This window comes from Mastigoproctus giganteus, chromosome 8 (assembly GCF_048544385.1).
Source record: "Mastigoproctus giganteus isolate SK-2022 chromosome 8, ASM4854438v1, whole genome shotgun sequence".
Classification (NCBI taxonomy): domain Eukaryota; kingdom Metazoa; phylum Arthropoda; class Arachnida; order Uropygi; family Thelyphonidae; genus Mastigoproctus; species Mastigoproctus giganteus.
The window spans coordinates 8850000-8874827 of record NC_143582.1 but is presented as its reverse complement, the minus strand read 5'-3'; positions in this window follow the sequence as shown (position 1 = coordinate 8874827).

Sequence of the window (24828 nt, the reverse complement as noted above, 5' to 3'; positions counted from 1 at the left end):
GAAAGACCCCACCCCGTGATTGGATGGTGTGCATCCGTTTATACTGAAAAAGCCGGTGAATGCACTTACCATTTCCGAATTCTTCGTATAAAACCTTAGATACAACGACTTGGAAAACGATCATAGTCACCTGGACTACATACACGATTTCCCGATCTGGAATCGTTCTACTGATCCGCTGAGAAAAAAAATCTGTTCAGAAACAAGATACTTATTGACATTGAACCTGCTCTGAAACACAAGATCTAGAAAAATTGGTCGACGGGCTGAGAAATGGCAGTTGAAGTTTAACCTTGACAAATGCAAGGTACTGCATATGGATAGCATTTGTCCCAGAGCAACTTGTCAACTGCGTGATTCTAACTGAGGGTAGTAGAAAATGAAAAAGACCTAGGGAGTAATTGTGCAGTCAGATATGAAATTCTCTGAGCACTGCAGATGTGCTGTCAAGACGGCTCAGGGTGTTTCGTCAATGATATACAGTAACTTTGCTAGCAGGGTTAAGGAACTGATTATCCATTTTTAAAAGGCCAAGGTTAGACCGCATTTTGAGTATTCTGTATTTTGTCTGGGGGCTTAAATTTAGGAAGGATATAGAACTGCTAGAACGGGTGCTGGAAGGACAACCAGATTGATAAAGGGAACAAAGGGGTACTCTTACCTAGAAAGGTTTCAGTTCTGAAAATTGCAGCATCTGGAAACTAGGCATCTGCGGAGAAATCTGATTCGGGTGTAGTATTTGGATTGAGTAAGTTGAATGCTAATGGCATTCTTCCTCTTTCCGAGACTACATGCATGATGGGGCATAAATTCAAGTTGAGGAAGGTTGGTTACAGGATACATCTGCGGAAGTTTGCCTTCAGCCAACGAATGGTTGACTGTTGGAACAGGCTTCCTTCTGTTGTGTAAGTGGATGATTTGAATAAATTCTTGATAGTATTAATGTTTGAAGTTGTGTTTTTATTTTTACTACTGCTATATAAGCTTGCTTTCTTGCATCATTCGCCATTACTACACTGCTGGACAAAATTAAGAGAATGAAATATTTTTCCTGAATATTTTATTGTGAACACGCCGCCAGCCAACTCTTCAGTCAGTTCGTGAGCTAAATAAGGTCTGCGCTGATGGAAGAATGGGATTTCTTGCCACAGAATCTTATAAACATCCTTATATTCAGCATGGTTCACCGCTGTCAGCCTTTTCAGCCGTTGGAAGGAATCATACACTGTACTGATGTCATGTGACCACATTTTGGAGCACCTTGTATCGACTTCTGCAATGCGATGTTTTCGATAGATCCTATACAACCCCCATAAATGTCCTTTATACCTGTCCAAAGTTTCTTGCTGTCTCTTCCTTTCATGTTATTCTATGGTACAGCACCATACCAAATTTTGTCCCTCTTTATCGCAAATTGCACGAGTTACATCACGTTTTCTAAGTGTTCTATTCATTTTGTTGAGCAGTATACTACAAGGAACTGATTAGAAATGAACAGAAATGCATACTTATGAGACATGACTTGATTCACACTGTTATATAATTTCACTGTTTTATAATTTCAGCTCAATGATCACTGTTTTGTTGTTAGTGATGCCATCTAGGAACAAATTCGTTGTTAATTTGGGAAACCAGGTTTTCGCATTAGATCCCCAACAAAAGTAATCTCATAGAGGAGGCATTTGGACAGAAACATGTCTAAGATATACTTCCAAAGAGAGAGCATTGTTTTACTACCTAATATTTCTTTAATTCTTAAACAAACAGATGAGTTAATAATAAATCAGAATATTAATTTCTCATCGGGGCTTTGTCCAGTCAATACAGTTCTTAGAAATATAAATTTAAAATACTGTATTGTATTCATAATATCAGTACTTATTTAAAGGAAAGATGTTTTTTTTATTATATCCATACTTAAAAATTAAATTTCACTCTCAACATACACCCACAGAATTATTTATTAGTACTTTAATGATTTCAAACGTTAGCAGAATCCGAACAGATATTTCTGTTCGGATTCTGCTAGACACCACAAACTGGTTGCTTCAAGGAAGACACTGTTGCAGGATTTCACCACCTTCAGGAATGCTGTCTCAGAGTTTTATTTATAACCACACTGATCTGCTCTCTAGATTGGTTGTCAAGCTCGTTCGTACGAAAGAGAAAAATCTGATCTGTTTTTCCTCTTTTCTCTAAATACGATCTTACCATCATCATCTGCAGAAGTACAACGACATGTTTTGCTCCACTTGAGCAAGTTCTATGTATCATAGAGAGGCCAACCTGTACCTTCCTACCTGCCTGTTTAAACTGCATATCCGTTGTATTTTTGTCCTGATCCCTCGCCCTCTAGTTCATAAGGAGTTCATGGTTTCAATTCGCTACGTTCAAAATCTTACATTTAGAGACATTATACATAAGTTGCCAATTTTTCATTAATTAATTACCTATCTTTACTGTTCCTAAAGATACAGCTAGTGTACAGTACTCTAAAAATTATTATTCGTCACAGCGACATTTCCAGGAATATTATATGCAGAAAATGTGTTTAATGTTCATTTATATCCTAACAGTAAAACAAAAAAAACTGAGCAATGTTTCATCGTTTGCACGGTAAATGGGAAAATATGGCAGTGACCATGATCAGAATCATTGCAGTTAGATGATCGTGGCAAATATGATTAATTGTACATATATTACAAAACGAAACAAGCAGAAAATTATTTGCATCTTTATAAGCATTAGAATTGGAAAAAAAAATGTGGCAATGAAGTTGAGTTGGACCCAACGTCCAAAGATGTTCTTTCATAATAAGAATTTTGTATTATGCGTACCTGGAATCAGTACGAGTTATTGTAAATGTATTGTGATTTAAAGATTGTTACAGTGGTGTTTGTACGCGTGATGTTAATTAACTTTGGGAGCCTGGGTACTTGCTTAGTCTTCTCAGTGGTTCTGAATTCACAAGGTCGCTGATGCCTATGGGTGTCACGCTTGAACGTCCAGTATTTGCATGCATAGATCGGTTTCTGAAATTAGAGATGAGGAGGTCCAGATTTCTACGACATACAAAATTATGGAAGTGGATTGAATAAATCGGTGGTTGCAGCATCGATAATGTGCAATAAGTGCTATTTTTCTCTCCAGTTTATGGTGTTGAATTGCTCATAGAGGTATTTTATGCAAGAACCAAAAACTCAGCTTCGGATCACGATAGATGCTAAGATGCTTATAGCTGATGAAAACTGGGATGGGAGTGCCGCAAACTTGAGTGAAAAAATTACTGTAGATTTATTTGCGTTAAAATTTAACCCGACCTGCTGTGAGTATATGGAAAGTGTGATTAAGCTGTCACTGATTGAAGAAGCTTGCTATTGGATTTTGCTGTAGGCGGGATTAAGGTAATTTTATATCAGCATATTATTATATTATCCCAGGGGATAATTACGCCCATGAATATGAAGTTAGCCCATGTCACTGACCTGCATCATTCCAATGACTCCATTAACCCTCGGATTAGCAGTTTCCCCTGAACTGTAAAGGATCTCCTCAACGATAACGGCAAAATCGCTTGCGTCTCTTGTGATATTTACAAGAAAAATTTCTATTAAATAGGACAGGCCATGTTGAGAAAAAATTCCTCTCATAATCCTTGAAGAGTCCCTCAAATTTAGAGTTAATCCACAGGGATTTCATCTTACATTCCCTCCTATTATGACTGTACAAAACTGCACACACAAAAATACTTTGTCCTTTCTCGAGACATTTTTCTTGCAGGCCCTTATTGATAAAATCATCAGTTCGCTTATATTTTAAGTCATTAATATCTTGGACATGAACCTCTAGAACCCACAAAAAGTGGTAGCTCGTTAGTTAGAGCAACAATTTTCGCACTTAGCAGACGTACCTGGTTCTAGTCTTTTCTCCTTTATTACAGAACACATTTCCAGTTTCCCTTATTGACACTCCCAGTAAGATTTATCTCCCATGGAACAACAGCATTCGCGCTTAAAAATCCAGTACTGATAGTGGACTTTGGAGATTACTGCACTGAATAGAATTAGAAACTTGAGTGTCAGTCAAGCCTTCAGTTCCAATTTTCTGTAGGACATCAACTTGTGTTCTGAAATCCAATCTCGCCTAACAGTTGTAACAAGGGTCGTTACACTCCCTACATCTAGAACTCTTGTGCGATATTTACTATATCATGTGTACGGTGGCTCACAAAAGACAGTTCAATTCTGCCGTGGGTCTCTGTAATGATATAAAATTCTATGAAACAGGTAGAAGTGTGTGAAAGGAAATAATTCTCTAGTATGTGGACTCATGTTGAAAGTGTTGTTTCTGGCCTTTTTGCTACAAGGAAAGCCACTTCCGAGTACCCGTCCTAGCCAAGTGGAGGCTTCTTTTATATCTCGTAACTCTCTTATTCGAAGATAAGACTATATCCCGGATTCAGAGTGCACAACTTATAGATGGCAATAAAATACTCGCTCATTCATAAAAAGAACAGAACCTTTTGATTTAGACTTTCTGTGATCTTCGCAGTACAGCTGCCTCTAACTCAGAATCATCTTGATTTAATCAGCTAAATCAGAAATATTTATCAGACTAAAGTAAAATATTAAATTTAACAGATATTATTAAAATGAGACATAAAACATTTAAATTAAATTAAGCTTATTATTCCATTTTCAATTAGTTCTGATTAGTGGAGAAAATATCATACTAGATGTTGTCACTTCTCTTATGATTGATCCATTGATGTTAAAATCAATACAGCTTAAATATCAATATTTATATGATAAGGTTTTAAATTTAAGTATTCCACTGTACACATTTTTAAATATATGAAAACCTTCCACAACTGAATAATCGCAGTTCTGTTAGTTGTGCGCATCACTTTTTCTTTTTAGAATTACACCACTAATTTAAAGTTCTCTAAAAGAAGTCTTCTTGACAGAGGTTGAACAAATATCTGTGGTTACCTTTGAAAATTTCATTCCACTGGTACCACATCTGTAAAGTTCCACTTTTGTGCGAATCTTGGAAAGTCTTGTAAGATTACTCGGCTCTGAAAATCTTTAGCTACAGTTCATCTTATAAAAGGGTTCCCCTTAGTATGAATCCTTAATTACCTTTAAGATTTTGTTGATGTGAAAACTTCTTAAGACATTTTTTACATATGAAAGGCTTTCTTTGACTGCCATTTCTAATATCATAATTAGGATTTCTTGAACGTAAAATTCGTTCTCTACATAATAAGCAAGCGAAGGATTTCTCTTGAAGTGGATTCCTATGAACTGCACTATGTCTTGTTAGGAATCCTTTATGTGAAAATATCTTTCCACAAGCTTCACATGGCCAAGATTTCTTTTTACTATGATCTGTCATGTGTTTTCTAAGGACGTCTTCACGAGAAAACTTTTCGGAGCATTTTGCACAAGTGAAAGGTTTCTCACTTGTGTGAATTCTTAAATGTCTTTTCAGGTGACTAGATCTTGAAAATTCAGTATTGCAGACTGGACACTTGAAGGACTTCTCATTAGTATGAATTTTTAAGTGCGCTGTGAGGGTATCTTTCGCTGAAAAATTCCTGTCGCATATTTCACACGTGAAAGGTTTCTCTTTCTTATGAACCGTTAAATGTCTCTTAAGATTATTGGATTGAGAAAAATTTTTGTTACAGATTGGGCAAGAGTACACTTTCTTGTTGGTATGAATTCGTAAATGTCTTCTAAGGTTACTTTTATCTGAAAATTTCTTCCCACACATATCACATGCAGAAGCCATTGCTTGACTGAACTTGGAATGGAGATCGAAGTGGAACGTGAGAATTTCTTCCTAAAAAGCCCTTTTTTTTTCTTTCTCGATTTGAAAAGTCCTAAAAGAAAAGAAAAAAAGAGGAAATAAATCATGGAATACGCGGAAATAATGAGCAATAAGGCTCTTGTACTGCCCTACCAATGTATTCGAGAACCCAGCGTTTCGATATCCATATGTCTCCTATCTTAGGCAAATATATCATGACCTGTCAGTTCAGGTGATAAAGAAAATCTATAAGAAAAGACGTGTGTTCCGTGGCTGATTTGCTGGATGAAAACCCCAATTTCTGGGAGAATAAAAAAAAAAAAAAAAAAAAAAAAAAACATGGCACCCTTGCCTGAGACCAACGAATTCAGCAACGCTGTGAAAAATATTCATAAAAAATTCCTAGCTTCATTGAGGGAATTCAAACTCAGATCGTTTTCACCCAGTGTGGGGAGGACAGTGATTATACCAACGATGGCAGATAAGAAGAGCTGCAGTGCCTCAATGAAATCACTAAAGATGTGCAATGAAAGTGACAGGTGACATGAATTTCGCAAGTGGAATTATCACAAACTCATGTAGTGCGCATTCATATCGGAAACAGAGAAGCTTAGCATGAATCATTGAGACAGTCTATGGCCTTCAGTCAGTGGCTACCACTTGGACCAAACCAGCAACGAGAAGCCGATATGCCATATAAAAGAGTCGAAGATGTCTGACTCGCTGCCTCAGAATCTTCTCTGATCACACATTTCCCAGACATGAATTCCATGTCTCATGGCGTGTCCAACTGGCACACGTTGGGACCTCTGGTACGTCTAGACGCATCTGTGAACGGTCTATGGAATTCATGTGAAAACTTCTCGAATGCATTTTCAATAAACCTCGTTAATCAAGATTTCGACTGTTCTGAAAGGCATCGAAAATATTTGGATAATTTGGAAATTAAGGATCAATCCATGCAATCATCTCCATAGAAAGTCTGGAACCCTCTCTGTTAGAGATGGAAAAAAAAAAAAAAAAAAAAAAAAAGCTTGTAATTTCCTTTCAGTTAGATGAGATTTCATTCCAGGCATTCTATATATGATACAGAACTAGCAATGTATGAACGGTATATTGCACTGGTTATCTTTGATCTACATCTGAGAAGTGAAAGAATTCAACTGCATTAAGTCATTAGAATTTATTGTTGATAATCTAGAAATCATAAGTTTCACAGATGATTTCTCTGTGCTCTTCTGTGACTCCAATCTTGCTGTTACACCATCACATAAACACCAGAAAGATGGTGTTTATGTGATAGATAAACCCGCTGTGCTATATTTGTGCGCCTAGTGGAATCTGTATGCCAAGAGTACAGGTGTCGTCGCTGCTAATGTGAACTTAGGACTCCTAGATAAGTTTCCCTAATAATTTGGTAGAGCAGTATATTTTTCAATATTCATATTGTTTGGAGATATAAACAATTAATTAATTTTGCCTGATTTTGCTAATTAAAAAATAAGTGAGCCAAATGCTGAAATTGAAAAGAAAATTGTTATTATTTTAAATAATCCGGATATAATCTGGATTATGCACTTAAATAACTGTTAGAAATATAGAATTAAGTCCCGTCCTTCTAAAAGGACCTAAAATGATTTAAAAGGAATGTCTCATTAATATTTTTAACAATCTAATTAAATATTTTGCATTTGCATCAGTGTGCGTAGAAATATGTTATTATACCTCAACAATTATTAGAATTCCAATCTGTTATAAAGGGTCTAATGAGTATAACATTATTTTAAAGTTTCAATTTTAAAATTTCGTTTAAATATTGATTATCAATATATTGTTTAATGGATTTTATAGTTGTTATACAATGTTTATGTACAGGTAATGGACAAAAAAATTGAAAACAGCAACGTAAAATCACTAGTGCGGTGTTGGAGCGTCACGTGAATCCAGTGCAGCCTGTATATTTCGTGGCATAGGGTCTCCCAGTCTTTTAAAGTGGTAGGAGGGATACGATACCATTCATCTACAAGAAACGTGATCACTTCCTGCTTGTTCGATGAACAAGCAGGAAGTGAGCAGGAAGGAACGTCAAGAACAACTGAAAAGTTGTTCTTGACGTTCCCATAGATTCTGTATCGGATTTAGATCCGTTAACGGCGATGGCCATGGCATATAAAAAGTTCAGACTCATACTCCACAAACCACAGAGTGACCACCCGTGCTCTGTGGATTGGAGCACTGTCATTCTGAAAGACAGCTTTCTCTTCATGAAAGAATTGCTTGACCAGTGATGAATATGATCATTTGAGACTGTTAAATAGCGTTTGGAACTTTGCCTTCTAATGGATTGAGTGCATCCAAACCATGCCACGAGAAAACACCCCACGCCATTACAGAACAGTCAAACCCTTATCAGTAGGAAACAAGCAATCACAATTGTAAACTGCCTTCGGTTAGAGCCACGCGTACACTCGTCCATTTGCCGCAAACAGAATGTAGGATTCTTCGTACCTTATTGCATTCCACCACTGCTCAAGGGCCCACTGCTTGGACTCTTGCACCATTGATTACGACGACGCGTATTGTCAGGTGTGATGAGTGGTTTGTAAAATACAACTCGACCGTAGCATCCAGCGCTGTGGAGTTCTCGACGTAATGTTTTTGACGAAAGTGGCTTCTCGCGTCCTGATCACCTGTTGCTCGCCAGTTTCGCTTTGCACATCGTACTAATGGTTGAACCAACGCTCCGATTCTGCAGTACGCAGTTTCGCCCACAGATGATGTCTTTCCTTTAGATTCCCATGCAGATATGACCTTGGAAACTGTCCCAAGTGAAACCTTAGCGATTCAGTTGTCTTAGTGATCGAAACCTATGCTAAAAGCACTTCAACAATAATGCAATCATGTCCCCTTTTAAATTACTAAGGTCTTTCCTTGACGACATGGTACCAGTAATTACATGCAGTTAGGCTGGGCTTGACTTTACAGACATGGCGCCAAGCATGCTGGGATATCATCTGTATGGTTCATGCGTTCGTCATTGGCATGCAGATGCTGCTATTTATCACAAACCCTGGTGGTTCCATTTTTTTTTTTATCCGTTACTTGTATATACACGAGGGGCGATCATTTAATTCGCGGACTGGTGCAAGATTTTATGTTTACTGTGAGAAATTCCATACCTACCGCTGGAGGCGCTCTCCTTGATAGTTACTTAGCAGACTGTATACGCATGCCAGTCTTGTCGAGCTAGTGTTGCTTGAAGAGTTTTTTTTTAGCTGCGCATCACTGACGATCGTTTTGAAGCAAGCATCTTGCCAGACGTACAGATTGAACAGCGATATATGATTCGTTATTGCGTCAGTCTTAAATGAATCGCAGACAGTTAAAGAGATGAATGAAGCGAATAGTAATGAGTGTTTTGATAGGATGGCCATATTCCGGTGTGATCGAACTTCCCAGCGTGAACTCGTTTCTCCAAGACAATGCTACACCCCATACGGCTAATATTGTGCAGACGAGGTTCTCCCAGATACCCCTTATTCACGGATTTAACCCCGTGTGGTTTTTTCCTGTTTCACTTCTGAAGAAAGTTCTGAAAGGCAAGTGTTTCGCGTCCTTCTGAACGATGCTCGCAGAGCCAAAAAAAAAAGCATTCGCAAGGTTTCGAAACGACGGTGGCCAAAGTGTGTAAAGTTCAAGGGAGAGTATTTCGAGAAGGGCAAATCCACAGAAGATTCAGATGATGCCAATTAAGATAAGATTTTGCACCAGTTTTTGAGAATTCACGGGCTGGTGCAAAAATGATCACCATGAAATGACTGTAAACATTAAAAGGAGAAGAAATAATATTAAAAAAAAAAATGGAAGAATTATTTATGGATAAAGGCAACTCATAGACAGAAAGAAACTAACAACCATGGCAGTATAATAAGTAAGTAAAATTTGTAGGTAAGAAGCTAGCAATTATTACTCACTTGATACCAACATTATTAGAAAATAATAATATTATGCAAAACACAAAGAAATTAAGCAAAATGAGGTAACACCGTGTGCAAATAAGACAGCGAAGCGGATGATTAAACTAAAGAAAAAAAAAAACAAACTGACTATGCAACTGCGAACTCACCCAACTTGAAACAAACTATCCAAGCGTAAGAGAAAGCAATTTGTTAAACGGTGCAGATCGTAGTGACCTCAAGAGCAAAGAATGTGGAAAAAAATAAAATAAATTCATAATTTTGAAAAAAAAATAATAATAATATAATGTGAGTCAAAACTTGGCTTGGATTTCTAACAGTGTTCCTGTGAAGGAAGAAAAGGCTGAGAACCAAGAGTACTAAGTGTGACACTCGAACAGAGACCTGAGACAATTTTCTGCTCAAGGGAAGTACCGCCTTCACCTTTGGGTTATTCAACCTACGTTATTAGCCGGGGATAGAACAACATCCTGCGTTCCCAGACAAGGATCATTATTTTAACAACGGATACCATGGGTAACAAATACCCGTCTTCTCCACTGTCAACTGCTGTCCCTGCAACCCCGCCCCACTCACCGGACACGACCGGATGCCCAAAATCTCCGTGGAGATGCCTCTCCCGAGACAATAAATCGAGCCAGCAAGAACAGTTAGTAAATTACCTAGCAATTTCCCAGCGAAAACCTGCAGTGAGTCGGCAGAAGTAGCAGAGCAAGCCCGTATTATGCCCAGAAGGGCGAACTTCTCAGCTCACAACAGATGTTTCGTAACTACCACGTTTGACCCAGGTGCACGTCAACCCTCTGTGCAACAAGTCATAATAGGGACGAACACATATTCAGAAAATAGATGGCCGCCAAAATAGATTTTCCACCCGGTTGAGAAACCGGCTATTATACCAACTGTGCTTCACAAGATGGCAGCGAAAATTAGCACAACACGCTGTTAGTCAATTGGTCATAATGTTTTGACTCATGAGTCTATATACATATATAATTTTAAATATAAATAAATGAGAAATGTGCCAGTTCCATGAAAACCAGTTCAATGAAAAATAAAAATTGAACCAGTACCATACAAAATGAAAATGGAAGGGGGGTGGTAAATCAAGATAAGGTGTATTGCGGAAGGAAACAGCTCCAAAAATAATTTAGAAAAAGACCAGTTGAATAAAACAGCAAACACCATAAATTTACAATAATGCGAATTAATTGAAATTTAGAGGCACCCTCCAATAGCCTCAGGACTGAAGTATGTGAAATATCACTATGAACCGAGACGGAAACCAGTTACAACACATGACCAAACAAATGAAACGAAGGTAAATAAAATGGACTGACCATTGTGCACCATCTTGTCCGAGGTCAGAAAGCCAACAATGATCACAGAATCGCTGCACATCGAACATTAGACAAATCCATTCATCGCTGAACTGACACACAAATATTAATCCAACCACGAAAGCAAAAAATCTTCTGTTTTAAGGTGCTCCCTAAATCTACGTTTTGAATGGCATCTTAAAAGGCAGGGTTTCATAATACTGGTTATTGCGGATTATATATTTTTACTCCTGAGTGATAAATTATATTTATTTTTTAATCATATTTGTAAACGTCCTATTCCATATAAACAACAGTAAGAAATTCATCTTTAGGAATAATATTTGAAATTCAAATTCACAAGTCAAGGTATCATTTTCTCGGTTCGATTTTGAGGGCCAAAATGCCTGTCAGTTGCCCTGTTTCTATTTTCATGTACATGGCAAAAGGGCGCCTGAAAGGTCATTCGTCAGGGATACATAAAAACTCTGCACTAAACGCAAAAAAAGTAAATAAACAATTTGATGTTTATTAAACAAATTTTATATAGGTTAAAGAATAAATGTTTGTCCTTAGAATGGACGTTATTTGGAGCTCACGGAATTCAGAGAATATTCATTTCTGATTTTGAACGTTATTTTTTTTTTCTCATTGGTAAGAGTGCCTCTAACAAGCCGTGTGCCTGATACCTGTGCCACAAAGGTTGGCCATCCCTGCATTATACAATCTATCTAATAATAATCATGGCACGCAGTATAGTTTAGGACTATAAGACGCACGTATATTTTAGGCAATATTTACAAAAAAAGTGCGTCGTATGGGTTGGCAAATATAGTAGTTTATTAATATCATTATACTAGAACAGATCCACTATAAGATTATTTGAGAATGTTTTGTGGTAATCATAATAAATGTATATTAAAATTGTCCACCGCCATTTCTTTAGTTTTTGCTTTTTCTGAATTTGATCGATTTATTTTTAATTTCATTTCGTTATCGAATTATTATTCAACGTGTACAGAATTTATTACAAATTTTCTTAAATACATCATTTCATTGTATTGGGGGGGGATTACAAACAGTATGGGTTCTGTTCAGGTGCGGATCTAATACACTGTGCCCATACATGAATTTACGATACAAAGAGGAGCTGTTTTTAAATTAATCAGCACCCTATACTTGAGCCTGTGAAGAATGGTGCTAGTGTGCATGTCCAATGTTAGCTCGTATGAAAGAAGAAAATAGTAAACATCGCTTTGCTTTTTCCACTAGAGATCATATTTGCGAAAATTCAAATTGTATAGTTTCGGTCAAAGCAAATTGCCATGCTTTTTGAAAAGGAGGGAAGAAACGGTATAAACAAACAAGGTTTTCGACTTCGAATTATCCAATCTCTATTGTATTAAAACCTTCAAAGTTAATGAAACGAAGCGCTAAAATTATTGAGATATACCTTCGTAAAGACGAAGGCATATTTACCGAGACGCAGTTGCTCCAGGGCCCACACTAAAGAATAACATTTGTTCAAATCCCCCCGCCCCTGTTAGGGGCGCAGACTACGTACATCCGACTTCCGTAAACGCCCACCTTGTAGAATATAATAATTTGCAGTTGCTTGTTTCGTGGATTCAGAATGAAACAAAGATAGCTTACCACTCCTTCAGCATTCATTGATTACCTTCAATCTCCTTTTCTTCTCTGAGTATGTCGCCTCAATGACAGCAGGGTCAAGTCAAATCAATGGTAATCAGTCCGTAGGAGTCGTATTCCCATGAAATAAACTTACACCTTTGGAAATAAAGTCTGAAAACTCTTGAATGATATGCTTGCTACCACACTGTCTCACTTTATGTGGGTAGCGATCGGAAATGGTTTCAAAGCAACCATGTGACTGAAGTAATCCAAGGTCGTGCGTTACCTCGCTTTCTTACGGGTTGGAAACAAAGGTAGTCGGGATTTGTTCAACACAGCGGGGCTTCGAAGACATTCTGAAGTCTTATTTCTTTTCAGCAGAACCTGGATGTGTATGAAAAGGACTGCAACGGGTTGTTCCAAGATGTAAGATGAGATCTCAAAGACCAATTTTTAAGAATTAATTAATGAATGCCGCGAGAGGAAAGAAAAATTACAAATAAATTGCTTTAATTTAAAATTGGTAATAAAACATTTTCTGCATAGTTTTTAAATGCAGGGGTACCTCGAGATAAAATCATAATAACCCTAAAATCCAAATCGTGGTAGTGTACCATTGGATGACAATTAATATACTTGAAACTTGCGTGTGTGGTTTTGAATGCTTTAAACTATTTTCATTAAATGCTTTTAATTAGTTTTTCACTTAATTTTAATTGCGTTCGATTGATTTTTAATTTAGTTCTTTTAATTTTTTTAAAAATTGTTTCCAATTATTTTTTTACTGCAATGTAATATTTTCTATTTTTTTATTTTATTTTTAATGTTAGATTCGTTTTAATTTTTTGAGAGTATCATACAGAAGTGTCCTACTTATCATAAACTTCTCTTATTCTTTTACAAATATTGAGAATTACAGCTCTGGTTTATACTATCAAATTAAATATTATGCAAATAAAATATTACCATTTTATTTACTGGAATTGTATTTCTATTTTGTTACTGTAATTGTATTTTTGTAATTTCATGTTGAATTTGTATTTCGTTTTTCTTATTAATAAATTCTGTGTGTGAGTATTTATAAATATTACAATGAATAACATAAAACTGCTTATGGCAGATTTTTCATTAAAAACCATTTTAATAATCCTAAAAATCGTGAAAAGCTAAAAAAAAAAGGCCTGCGTGTACCTCACAGACATTTTATTTAGCTCGCCATTAAAATGTTGCCCATCCATGCTTTAAACCACAGACAAGTAAGATATTACTACTCTGTGCTTTAAACATTGCATACTAAGTTCAGACCCACTCCCAATACTGGGGAAACAGCAGAAGTCAGATTTCTGGATGTGCTTTCAAACAACTGGTATGACAAGAACCGGGTGGCAAATGACCTTGAATAACTCTGTTCATTGGATACTTGAAGTCACGTGGATTCCCTTCCTCAGTTCGTTCAACTGTCATTTACTTTTCATTCGTTGTGCCAGCTTAATACGTGAGAGAACACGCAAAATATTCTTTCATCAGAAAGTCACCGCTTGAATCTAGAAGAGGTCTTAATATTCAATCCCTAACAAAGAGTGGATTAAATTTATTGATTATCTACGGCTTAAGGCTGTTGTATTTTACCAGATTCCGCAAAAGTAACTTGAAATAGTACGCGTTTTGGACATACTATAGACTGTTCTACAGTGCTCCTAAAAACCAGTTTTCGAAGTTGCTGGACAACATTCCTAGGTGAGATTTTGATAAATTTTAGTAGTCTTCGATTTCATTTCATTTTTTTACATTGGTTTTATTCTTACAATTTTAACTCTGCTGATTATGTTGCTGCAATTAGTTTTTAAAACAGATATAAGCTTGAAACATTGCTTTTCTTAAACCATGGAGTACACGCTTTTTGTTGCTACTCATTTTTGTATACGAGCTTTTGTGGGTGGTTTTTCGTAAGTTTATGTCCTAAATTTAATTTCATCTTATAGTTTTCACCTCGCTAATCAGGAATCTCGATTGGTTACTTAAATCAAGTAAATTTTGGTAGAGCGGTAACTGAAGAAAATGTTCAAGCAAGTTCTTTGATTGAAACGGAAGAAAATTTCACTGCCAGTAAAGTCTGGTTTGAACGTTTTAAGAAAAGAACAGGACTGCATAATGTTGCATTAACTGGAGAAGCGGCAAGTGCAGATAAAGATGCAGACACGAAATATCATGAAATTTTAAAGAAAATTGTTGATGACGGCGGCTACGCAGATCAAAAAATATTTAATGTTGATGAAACAAGCGTTTCTTGGAAACGAATGCCAAAAAAAAACCTTTCTAGCCAACGAACATATGACGAGGTGGAAATTTGCGAAGAAGAAAATGTTGAAGAAAAGAAGTTGACGTTAAATGAACTTGAAGGAATATTTCGCGCAGCTGAAAATTTGAAACAACTGATCATGGATGCAGACCCAGATATCGAACGCAGTATGCAAATTCGCAGGAACAGTGGAAAAGATGTAGATGTGTATCCATACAAGCGAATTTATGATGAAAGGAAGAAAGACTGCGCAAACCAGCTTTTTTAAATATTTTACAAAGAAATAAATTGAGTTATATATTGTATTTTTTTAATTTCAATTACTGTACTGCAAATATAATTATACTTTGCTTTTATAATGCTGTACATTAAATTGCCATAAAAAAACGTATTTTTAAAAATATTGATTGGTATATTGTAGGTCTTGGAACGAATTAGGCTATTTTGTATTGATTATTAACTCCGATTAGCGCGATTTCGCACAGCGCGCCATTTTCGCGGAACCAATTAATCGCGCTAATCAACGGATTCCTGTATATATAGAAAAGGCATGCAACTGAAACAGAATGTCTGTAAGAAATAGTAGAGACTTCGTAAGAGACGGGTCATAAACTGGGTACCCTCTTTTGAATGGAGCCTGAAAGTCTGAGAGAGAGATTGAGGGCACGACCCCAGAAGTGAGAACAGTATTCCATGCAGTGCCGGATTAAGGCACGGGCTAGCAGGGCCCTGCTTGCTGGCCGCTATTCTTTAAGGGGCGCCAAATTTTACAAATGAAAAAAAAAATATATATATATCCTTAGAAAAGGGGGCGCCGAAAAACGTTCTTCCCGGGGCGAGAAAATACCTTGGTCCGGCACTGACTACATCATAGAACGTTTTTCAAATTTGTACAGAGAAAGTAGTTGTTTAAAAGAAAAGTAAAGCAGAGCGACAGAATAAACTCAGGTTTTCAGATGTACTGAGTTTTAGAAGCTTTGAAATTAACTAAGCTATCTTTGACCCTCTGTAGTAATTCCTGGTGATCGGTATTTAAGGAATTAGTAGTTGATATTCGAGAAACTGAAGCAGTTGCTGCAGAGCAATATTTTTCATATTGTATGGTGGATGCGTTTTCATCAGCAAAACTATAGATAGGATTTCTAGTAAGTGGGAAAAGGTCATTAATATACCAGAGGAAAAGAGTGGGAGAAAGAACTGAACCTTCTTAAACACCAGAAGTAGTGGAGAAGAGAGAGAGTCATCTGTCATCACCTGCAGTGAGCGGTCAGAGAGAGAGATAGGAAAACCTGGATACCCAGTTACAAAAAACGGCGTCCATAACATGGAAGCTTATATAGAAGAGCCTTATGCCAATCTTGATCAAAATCCTTTGAAATATCAAGAATTACTGCTTGAATTTAACCAAACGTTTCCATTGAATTTTTCCATAGATGGGTAACGCATGCTAGATTATCACCAGTGCATCGACATTGGCGCTCATTGATCAAATGAAAGGCTTCTAGATAGTTTAGGAGTTGGCAATTGATGGAATTTTCTATTGCATTAGAAAGAATAGAGGTAATTGGACGGGAGGAATTGAGCATTAGTAGTGACATATGATGTAAAAAAACAAACTTTTACAGCATCAGCTAAAAAAAATAAATAAAACGCCACCCATTTACCTCTTCATCCACTTCAAAAGTTTGTCGAGTTCTTTCTTGAATTTATGTAAGTTATTATCTTCCACAATGACAGATGGAAATTTGTTCCCACAATCAACCACTCACTGGCTGAAGGCAAATTTACGCACATCTATTCTGCAACTGTCTTTCCTCGATTTGAATTGATGCCCCGTCAAGTTCATAATCTGAGCAAAAGGAAGAACCTTATCAGTATTGAGCAGGTTCCAACCATTTAAAGTCTTAAACATCTCAATAAGATCAGATCACCTCACAGGTGCCTAGTCTCCGAGGCGATCTGATTGATCTCTGATTTGGTGATTTGTTCCTAAAAAGGGTGATTTTTCACCCTTTTTAGGAACTTATAGATTATGAATAAATTTCCCAGCAGAAGGAAAAGTACCTGTGAAATAAAGAATTAAACGCTGACAAAGAACAGGACTGAGCTCAGGAACAGAGAATTTGAGAATAAGTGTAGAAATATCATCGTTACCTGGTCCTTTTGGTATCAAGATTGTTCAAATTTCTTCTGATAGGTTTTCGATGGAATACCAGAGAAGGCATTGAGTGACGTGTGCTTTGCACAGTAGGAGGTGATTTACCCAGACTATCAATAGAAGTTACAGCAGAAAAGTAGGATACCAGAAGTCGGTTTATGGTTTAGATGAGGAAGCAATAGAACATTAAATTTTACCAGAGGTTAGGAGTACAGATGGACAAAGGTTACAGCAAGTTGCATTCGCAAGAGACCAAAATACTCGACTACCGTTTAGACAAGAAGAAAGTTTTCTGTTGTTCAGCCCGTTCAAAATCTCGTTTGGTTTTGTTAACTGCTTTGCAATTGAGTTATACTTTCAGTAGTGACCAATTTTGTACTACGTGTATATTAAGATAGTTTAAGTTAATAACTAAATTCCGGTACATTAAGTCCTTCCTCAACTATATTAGATCTGTTTTACAATTGTTTTCAGCCTTAGTGTACGTGTTAAATGAACTTGGAGATTCGAATACAAGTAAATTTGGACATGCAATGTTATTATCTTAAACAGCCTTAGCATATTTATTGGAAATTCGTGGTAATGACAAAAAATTGTGATGAAGTGTGTAACAAAGGATTTCTTTCCTATAAGAATAATTTCAATGATAAGAGCTGGGCAAACACTGATATATATATGAAGGTTTCAAACAGTAATCCGACAAAGGAAAAGTAGAATAGGAACATCGCAGGTTATCCTGTTTTTTTATACTTGCAATGATTAATGTTCGAATGTAAGTTAATATCAATATCCGAGACTCCTGTTAGTATTAGTAATGGCCGCATGGTGCAAGAAAGCCTATGGCTTATGCTGCACCACGCAAAAAAAAAATCCGAACAAAACAATGATAAAAACAAAACAAAACAAAAAAATACATAATAATAATTAATAAAAAAAAAAGGAAATTAAACCTATCATCCTATGCGCTTCCCTTACCCGAAAGTACTATCCAGATGACCATTGAATTGCCCCAAACTGTCGGCCTCTACCACCCATGAAGGCAACTTATTCCAGTAATTTATAACTCGCTGGCTAAAATAAAACTTCATGCAGTCCAATCTAAACATTTCCCCCCGTAACTTGTATTTATGTCCCCTAGTTCTAGCATCATTTATAATCTTGGAAATTTCGTCCTCATTCATATTACTGATGCCTCTCAGAGTCTTAAACACCTCAATCAAATCTCCTCTAAAGTGTCTAGTTTCCAAACTCTGCAACCCACATATTCGAAGTCTTTCTTCATAAGGACGCCCTTTTGTCGATCTCACCAGGCGAGTTACCCGTCTTTGCACCCTTTCAAGAAGATAGATGTTTTTCTTTAGGTGCGGTCTCCATACTTGAACACAGTATTCCAAGTGTGGTCTAACATAAGCCTTATATAATGGGATTATCACGTCCCTATCTCTACTTGCAAAAGTTCGATAGATCATCGATAGGACACCATGGGCCTTCCTTGCAACCTGTTCACAATGCTCAGAGAATTTAATGTCTGACCGCATTGTAACACCCAAGTCCCTTTCCTCCAGTACTGGGTTTAGTTTAACCCCACCAAGTGAATAAGTTATTTTGGAATTACTTTTTCCCAGGTGTAATACCTTACACTTTGTTGGATTAAAGCACAGCTGCCATTTTCCTGACCATTCATGAAGTCTATCTAGGTCTCTCTGAAGTAGCTCAGCTTGACAGTGATCATTAACTACTCTACCAATTTTAACATCTGCAAATTTAGACATCATGCCCTCTATCCCTTCATCAATGTCATTTATGAAAATTAAAAACAACAGTGGTCCTGGTCGATTTGCTGTTTGCTGGACGAAAATCCGTGTTAGCATTAGTAGAGGCATTTGATGCAAGAAAGCAAGCTTATGCAGCATCAGCCAAAAAAAAAAAAAAAAAAACCACTTCCACTTCACCCTCTGTTCGTTCAAAATACCTGTCCAGCTGAGCCTTAAACTTATTTAGGCTATCAACCTCCACTACAGGGGATGGAAGTCTGTTCCACCACCCGCTGGCTAAAGGCAAATTTCCGCACGTGTATCCTACGTCGACTGTCTTTCCTCAATTTGAATTTATGCCCTCTCAGGTGATTATTCTGAGCTAGAGGAAGAATCCCATCAGCATTGAGCATGCTTAAACCATTCAAGGCTTTATACACCTCTATCAGATCACCTCGCTGGTGCCTAGTCTCCAGACACTGTAATTTGCAAAACTTAAGCCTTTCTTCGTAAGATCACCCCTTTGTTCCATTCACTAATCTTGTTGCCCTTCTCTGTACTCGTTCCAGCAGCTCTACATCCTTCTTGAAATGAGGCCTCCAGACCTGTATACAGTACTCTTGGTGTGGCCTGACCATTGCCTTATACAAGGGAATAATCACCTCCTTATCCCTGCTGGAAAAATTCCTGTATATCATTGACAATACTCCATGAGCTACTCTTGCAGTCCGTCTGCACTGCTCAGAGAACTTCATATCTGCCTGCACAACCACCCCCAAATCCCTTTCATTCTCTACCACTGTCAGTGTAGTACCACAGAGTTGATACGATGCTCTGGGGTTGCTGTTTCCCATGTGTAGTACTTTACATTTGTCAATGTTAAACTTCATTTGCCACCTCTCAGCCCATCTGCTCAACCTTTCCAGACCCTGTTGCAGCAGCATAGTGTCAGTAGTGTCCTTGACAACCCTGCCAATCTTTGTATCGTCTGCAAACTTGGACATTAAGCTTGATATACCATCATCAATATCATTTATAAATACAGAAAACAAAAATGGACCCAACACTGAGCCCTGAGGGACTCCACTAATAACATTAGTCCACGATGAGCAGTGTCCATTGATTACCACTCTCTGTCTTCTCCCCCTCAACCACCCCTTTATCCATAGCAACAATTTGCCTCCAATGTCATGTAAGATTTGAAAATCTTACAAAAATAAAATATTTTTTTTGACTTTGGAAGTTAGTTTTCCTTTGGATTCTTGCCCTTAGTAGGATAATATGGTAATCGCGTCAGTTTCAGTAACAAGAATTATTCAGTAAGAATTGTAAAATTAGTGGGTAGTAGTAATGAAAAACAGAGCCATTAGCATAACTTCCGTTGTAAGCAGGGAATGGACGGTGAATACTACGGCAAACACAGCATGGGCATTTGCGAAACAAACAAGTTAATGTTTATGCAAGGTCAAATAGTAGGGCAATTTACTTCAGTCGCAGACCGGAAGTCGGTTCTTAAACGCCACACAAGTTTCCAAAAATAGATGCTGTGGTCACTAATGTCACTTTTGTGGTTTTTGAACGCTATGGAGACAAGATGTTAATGTGAAGAGTAAAGTTGTTTTTGGACAATCGGCACCATCAAACGGCATACCGGATGGCCGCAGATCCAACAGGTTGAAATAGGGGTGTACTGATCACGTGCTACTGGGCCGGCGGAATAAGGGGTTTTCCAACAAATGGAATGAGATAGAATCCGAAAGTAAATGTAAGATTGGTAGAAGTCACTGGGAAATGGGCGTGGCGAAATCGGCAGTACGAGGAAGAAAAAAAGGCAGTGAAAGAGTGGCAAAAGACACTAAGTTGAGATTTTTTGTGGGGTGAGTAAACATGGTTTTGAACAGACTAAGTTGAGATTTTGGCGGTGCGAATGAAAATGGTTTAGGAAGGAGATAGTTTAGATTTTGGTCGGTGCGAGGGAATGGGTTAGTAGTCGAGAAAGTCAAAGTTCTTTTTTTGAGTGGAACATAGTCAATGTTGGCTCTTTGGATCGTCTAGGAGTTGAGAAGAAATATGTGAAAGACAAACGAGTCTCTCACAAAGAAAAAGGTGAAATCAAATCTGCCAAAAAAACAGGCCAAGATTCCTGAAATCTTGGAAAGCACAGTGCAGGATCGGATGGAATCGGAATCCCTACCGACATGATAGTAGCCATTCCAAAACAGGTGAGGTGCATCAAGCGGGCTGAATAAAATGAAGCCGAAACCTCCTGGCAGCACAACTACCAGTGCCTAATTCTTCAAGAATAGTAGACGCCGCCCCAGATAGTGAAGATAAACTGTACCTGATAGGAAGGATGAAAGATGATGCCCAGCCGAGTTCTACAAGTAAGTCGCTAGTTTGTAGTACATAGTATCGTCACACACACCAAGAACTGTAGAAACCCAGTAAATTGGTCAGCAGGACTTTAGTAATACCTAATGTAAAGATAGTTTGGGGAAGAATCAGGAAGGAAGAACATAAAAAGGGGGGATTTATTAGATATAAGATATTTAGAATGTTGGATATATGATATATGTAGAAAGGAATGGATGGAACTGATATTTCTTGGTTAATTGCTGCAGTATTAAGTATATGTAGGAGGGAATGGAATGGAATTGATATTTCTTGTTTAATTGATGCAGTATTAAGTATATGTAGGGAGGAAGGAAATGGAATTGATATTTCTTGTTTAATTGATGCAGTATTAAGTATATGTAGGGAGGAATGGAATGGAATTGATATTTCTTGTTTGACTGATGCAGTATTATACATGTAGGATGGGATAGAATGGGATTAATATTTCTTGTTAATAATATTTAATTGGTGCAGTACTAAATATATGTAGAAAGGAATAGAGTGGAATTGATGGTTCTTATTAATGGTAATTAAATGAAGCAGTATTAAGTATATGTAGAAAGGAATGGATGGAATTGATATTTCTTGTTGATGGTATTTAATTGAGGCAGTATTAAACATATCTAGAAGGGGATAGAATGGAAATGATATTGTTTTACTAATGGTATTTAGAGGATGCAGGAAATAAAATATATTAACAAAGGAAGGGATTGATATTAGCTTGTTGATGATTTTTACTGAAGTGTGAATATGATACATATAACAATGAAGGTGAAAAATAATGTTGTCACATGTTTGAGTAACAATCCTTTTAATTTTGACATATAAATTGTAAATACAGTATGTATTATAATCATTTTTTACATCCCCCCCCACAGTCACACTGCTCCAATTTGTGTAGCAGTCTTCCATGTGCAACAGTATCAAAAGCCTTTCTAAGATCCAAATATATAATATCAAAGCTATTCCCTGCATCCAGTTCTTTTGTGACTGCATCAGAGTATCCAATCAAATTGGTCAGGCAAGACTTCCCCTTAACAAAACCATGCTGTGTCTGAGCTATGACTGAAGTCTTGTCTAGATGATCCTGCAGTGCTTCTTTAACTAGTGCCTCCATTAATTTTCCTGGAACAGAATTTAAACTCACAGGTCTGTAATTACTTGTGTCAGCCTTTGATCCTCCTTTGTGAATTGGGGTCACATTTGCACATTTCCAGTCTATGGGTACCTCCCCTGAGTCCAAGGAAGCTCTCATAATTATGGCTAAGGGTTTGCTTACTTCCTTTGCTGCCTCCTTTAATATAACTGGATAGATCCCATCCACCCCGGGTACCTTTCTTGTGTTTATCTTCAACAGTTTCTCCTCCACTTTACTCCCAGTTATTTCAAGATTCTGTAGCTTACTGCTAGAGTTGAATACACCTCTGGCATTCCCCTCGCTGAATAACTCCTCATGTGTGAATGTCGATGCAAAATATTCATTTAGTTTGTTAGCTACCTGAGCAGGATCATCAACAGTTGACCCATCAATATCAAGTGGACCAATCTGATTCATCCCCTTCCTTCTAGAGTTTACATAAGTAAAGAACTCTTTGCTGTTTTTCTTTGCATCCCTTGCCAAGGATTTCTCGTAATCTGCCTTCGCCTGCCTAACCTCCTTTGTAACTTGGTTGCATATCAACTTGTATCTATCATAGGCTTCTGTGTCATGTGTTAATTTGTAAGTATCCCATGCATTTTTCTTCTCTGCCATATGCCTCATTAGTTCATCTGACATCCATATACTGATCCTTGGGGAACCCCACTTTTACATCAACCGAATCTGAGGAATAGCCATTTATCACAACCCTCTGCCCTGAAGCCAGCCATCCATCTATCCATCTAAGGATTTTCCCAGTGATTCCAACCTATTCCAGCTTATAAAGCAAACTCTCATGTAGGACTGAGTCAAAAGCTTTGCTGAATTCTAAATAAACAATGTCGAAATTATTCCCTAAATCCAGCTCGTGAGTGACCCTTTCGAAATAGCGAACCAGATTTGTTAAACATGACTTTCCCTTTACAAAACCATGCTGAGTATCCTTGAGAATTTCAATTCTATCCAAATGATCCTGAATTCCACACTTGATCATTGCCTCCATGATTTTCCTTACCACTGAAATCAGACTGACAGGTCGATAATATCCAACTTCACTTTTAGAGCCACCCTTATGTATGGGAGATACATTTGCACTTTTCCAATCCAAGGGAATCTCCCCAGAGTCTAGTGATGCTCGCATAATTAGCCTCAATGGTTCAATGCACTCGCTTGCCGCCTCCCTTAAGATTATAGGGTATATTCCCTCAACTCCAGGAGCCTTACTGGTCTGTAGGCTCGAAAGTTTTTTTCATTAAATAATCTTGCGAAATTTCAATATCATTAATTACATATTTTTTTACTTCGCTCCCACAATTTCCCATTGCTACAAAAGGCTTTTCATTTGTAAATATCGATGCAAAATAACTGTTGAGTTCATCTGCAACGGCAGCTTGTGTATTTAATACTATCCCCTTTCCCTTACGTAAAGGTCCGATCTGGTTTGTGCTGCTCTTCTTGGCATTTATATATGTGAATAATTCTTTATCCCCCCTCTTTGCTCTGTTTGCTAGTGATTTCTCATAAACTGCCTTTGCCTGTCAAACCTTTTCTGTGGCTCTATTAGACATCACCTTGTAGCTGTTATAGGCTTCAGTACTTTTTATTGCTCTGTAACCTTTCCATGCCACCTTTTTCTGCTGAAGTAATGTGGCAACTTCACTATTCATCCAACATGGAACCCTTCTCGTGGAGTATTTTTTTAATGGTATATACGCATTCAAGGCATCTGTGATTAATGTTTTAAAAGCGTACCACAATTCAATTGTATTCATTCTCTGCGCGATATCTACCAAGTTAACAGAGGCCATGTAGTACCTTAAGGCATCGTAATTTCCTTTTCTGAAATTAAAACCCATTCGTTTGCCTTTTACTTCTGCTACCTCTCTCGTCATCATCCACCGTAGAACTCCGTGATCACTTCCTGCTACTGGTTCCTCTACTATCAGCCCTGTTATGTTATCTGATTCATGGGTGATGATGAGGTCTAGGATGTTCTTTTCCTGACATATTGATACAAATAACAGTCGTCTAGTTGATTTAAAAATTTTCTTCCCCATGTCGAGCTTCCTTCCCATTTACTCCAATCAATTAGAGGCAAATTGAAATCACCCATAATAAGGCATTGACGCTTACCTGCCCATTCCATTTGCATGTTGGGATATTATAATACAACAATAGGGTTTTAATTTACCCAATCTGCCCTAGAATCTCTAGGGCAGATTGGGTAATATAGACCCAGTGAATTTTTGACTTTCTTACTGAGAACTAGAAGATGTGGCTTAAAAGATTTGTAATGAAATATCACGCAATGTTATTGTCTTGCGATTAGTAACACTGACCTGG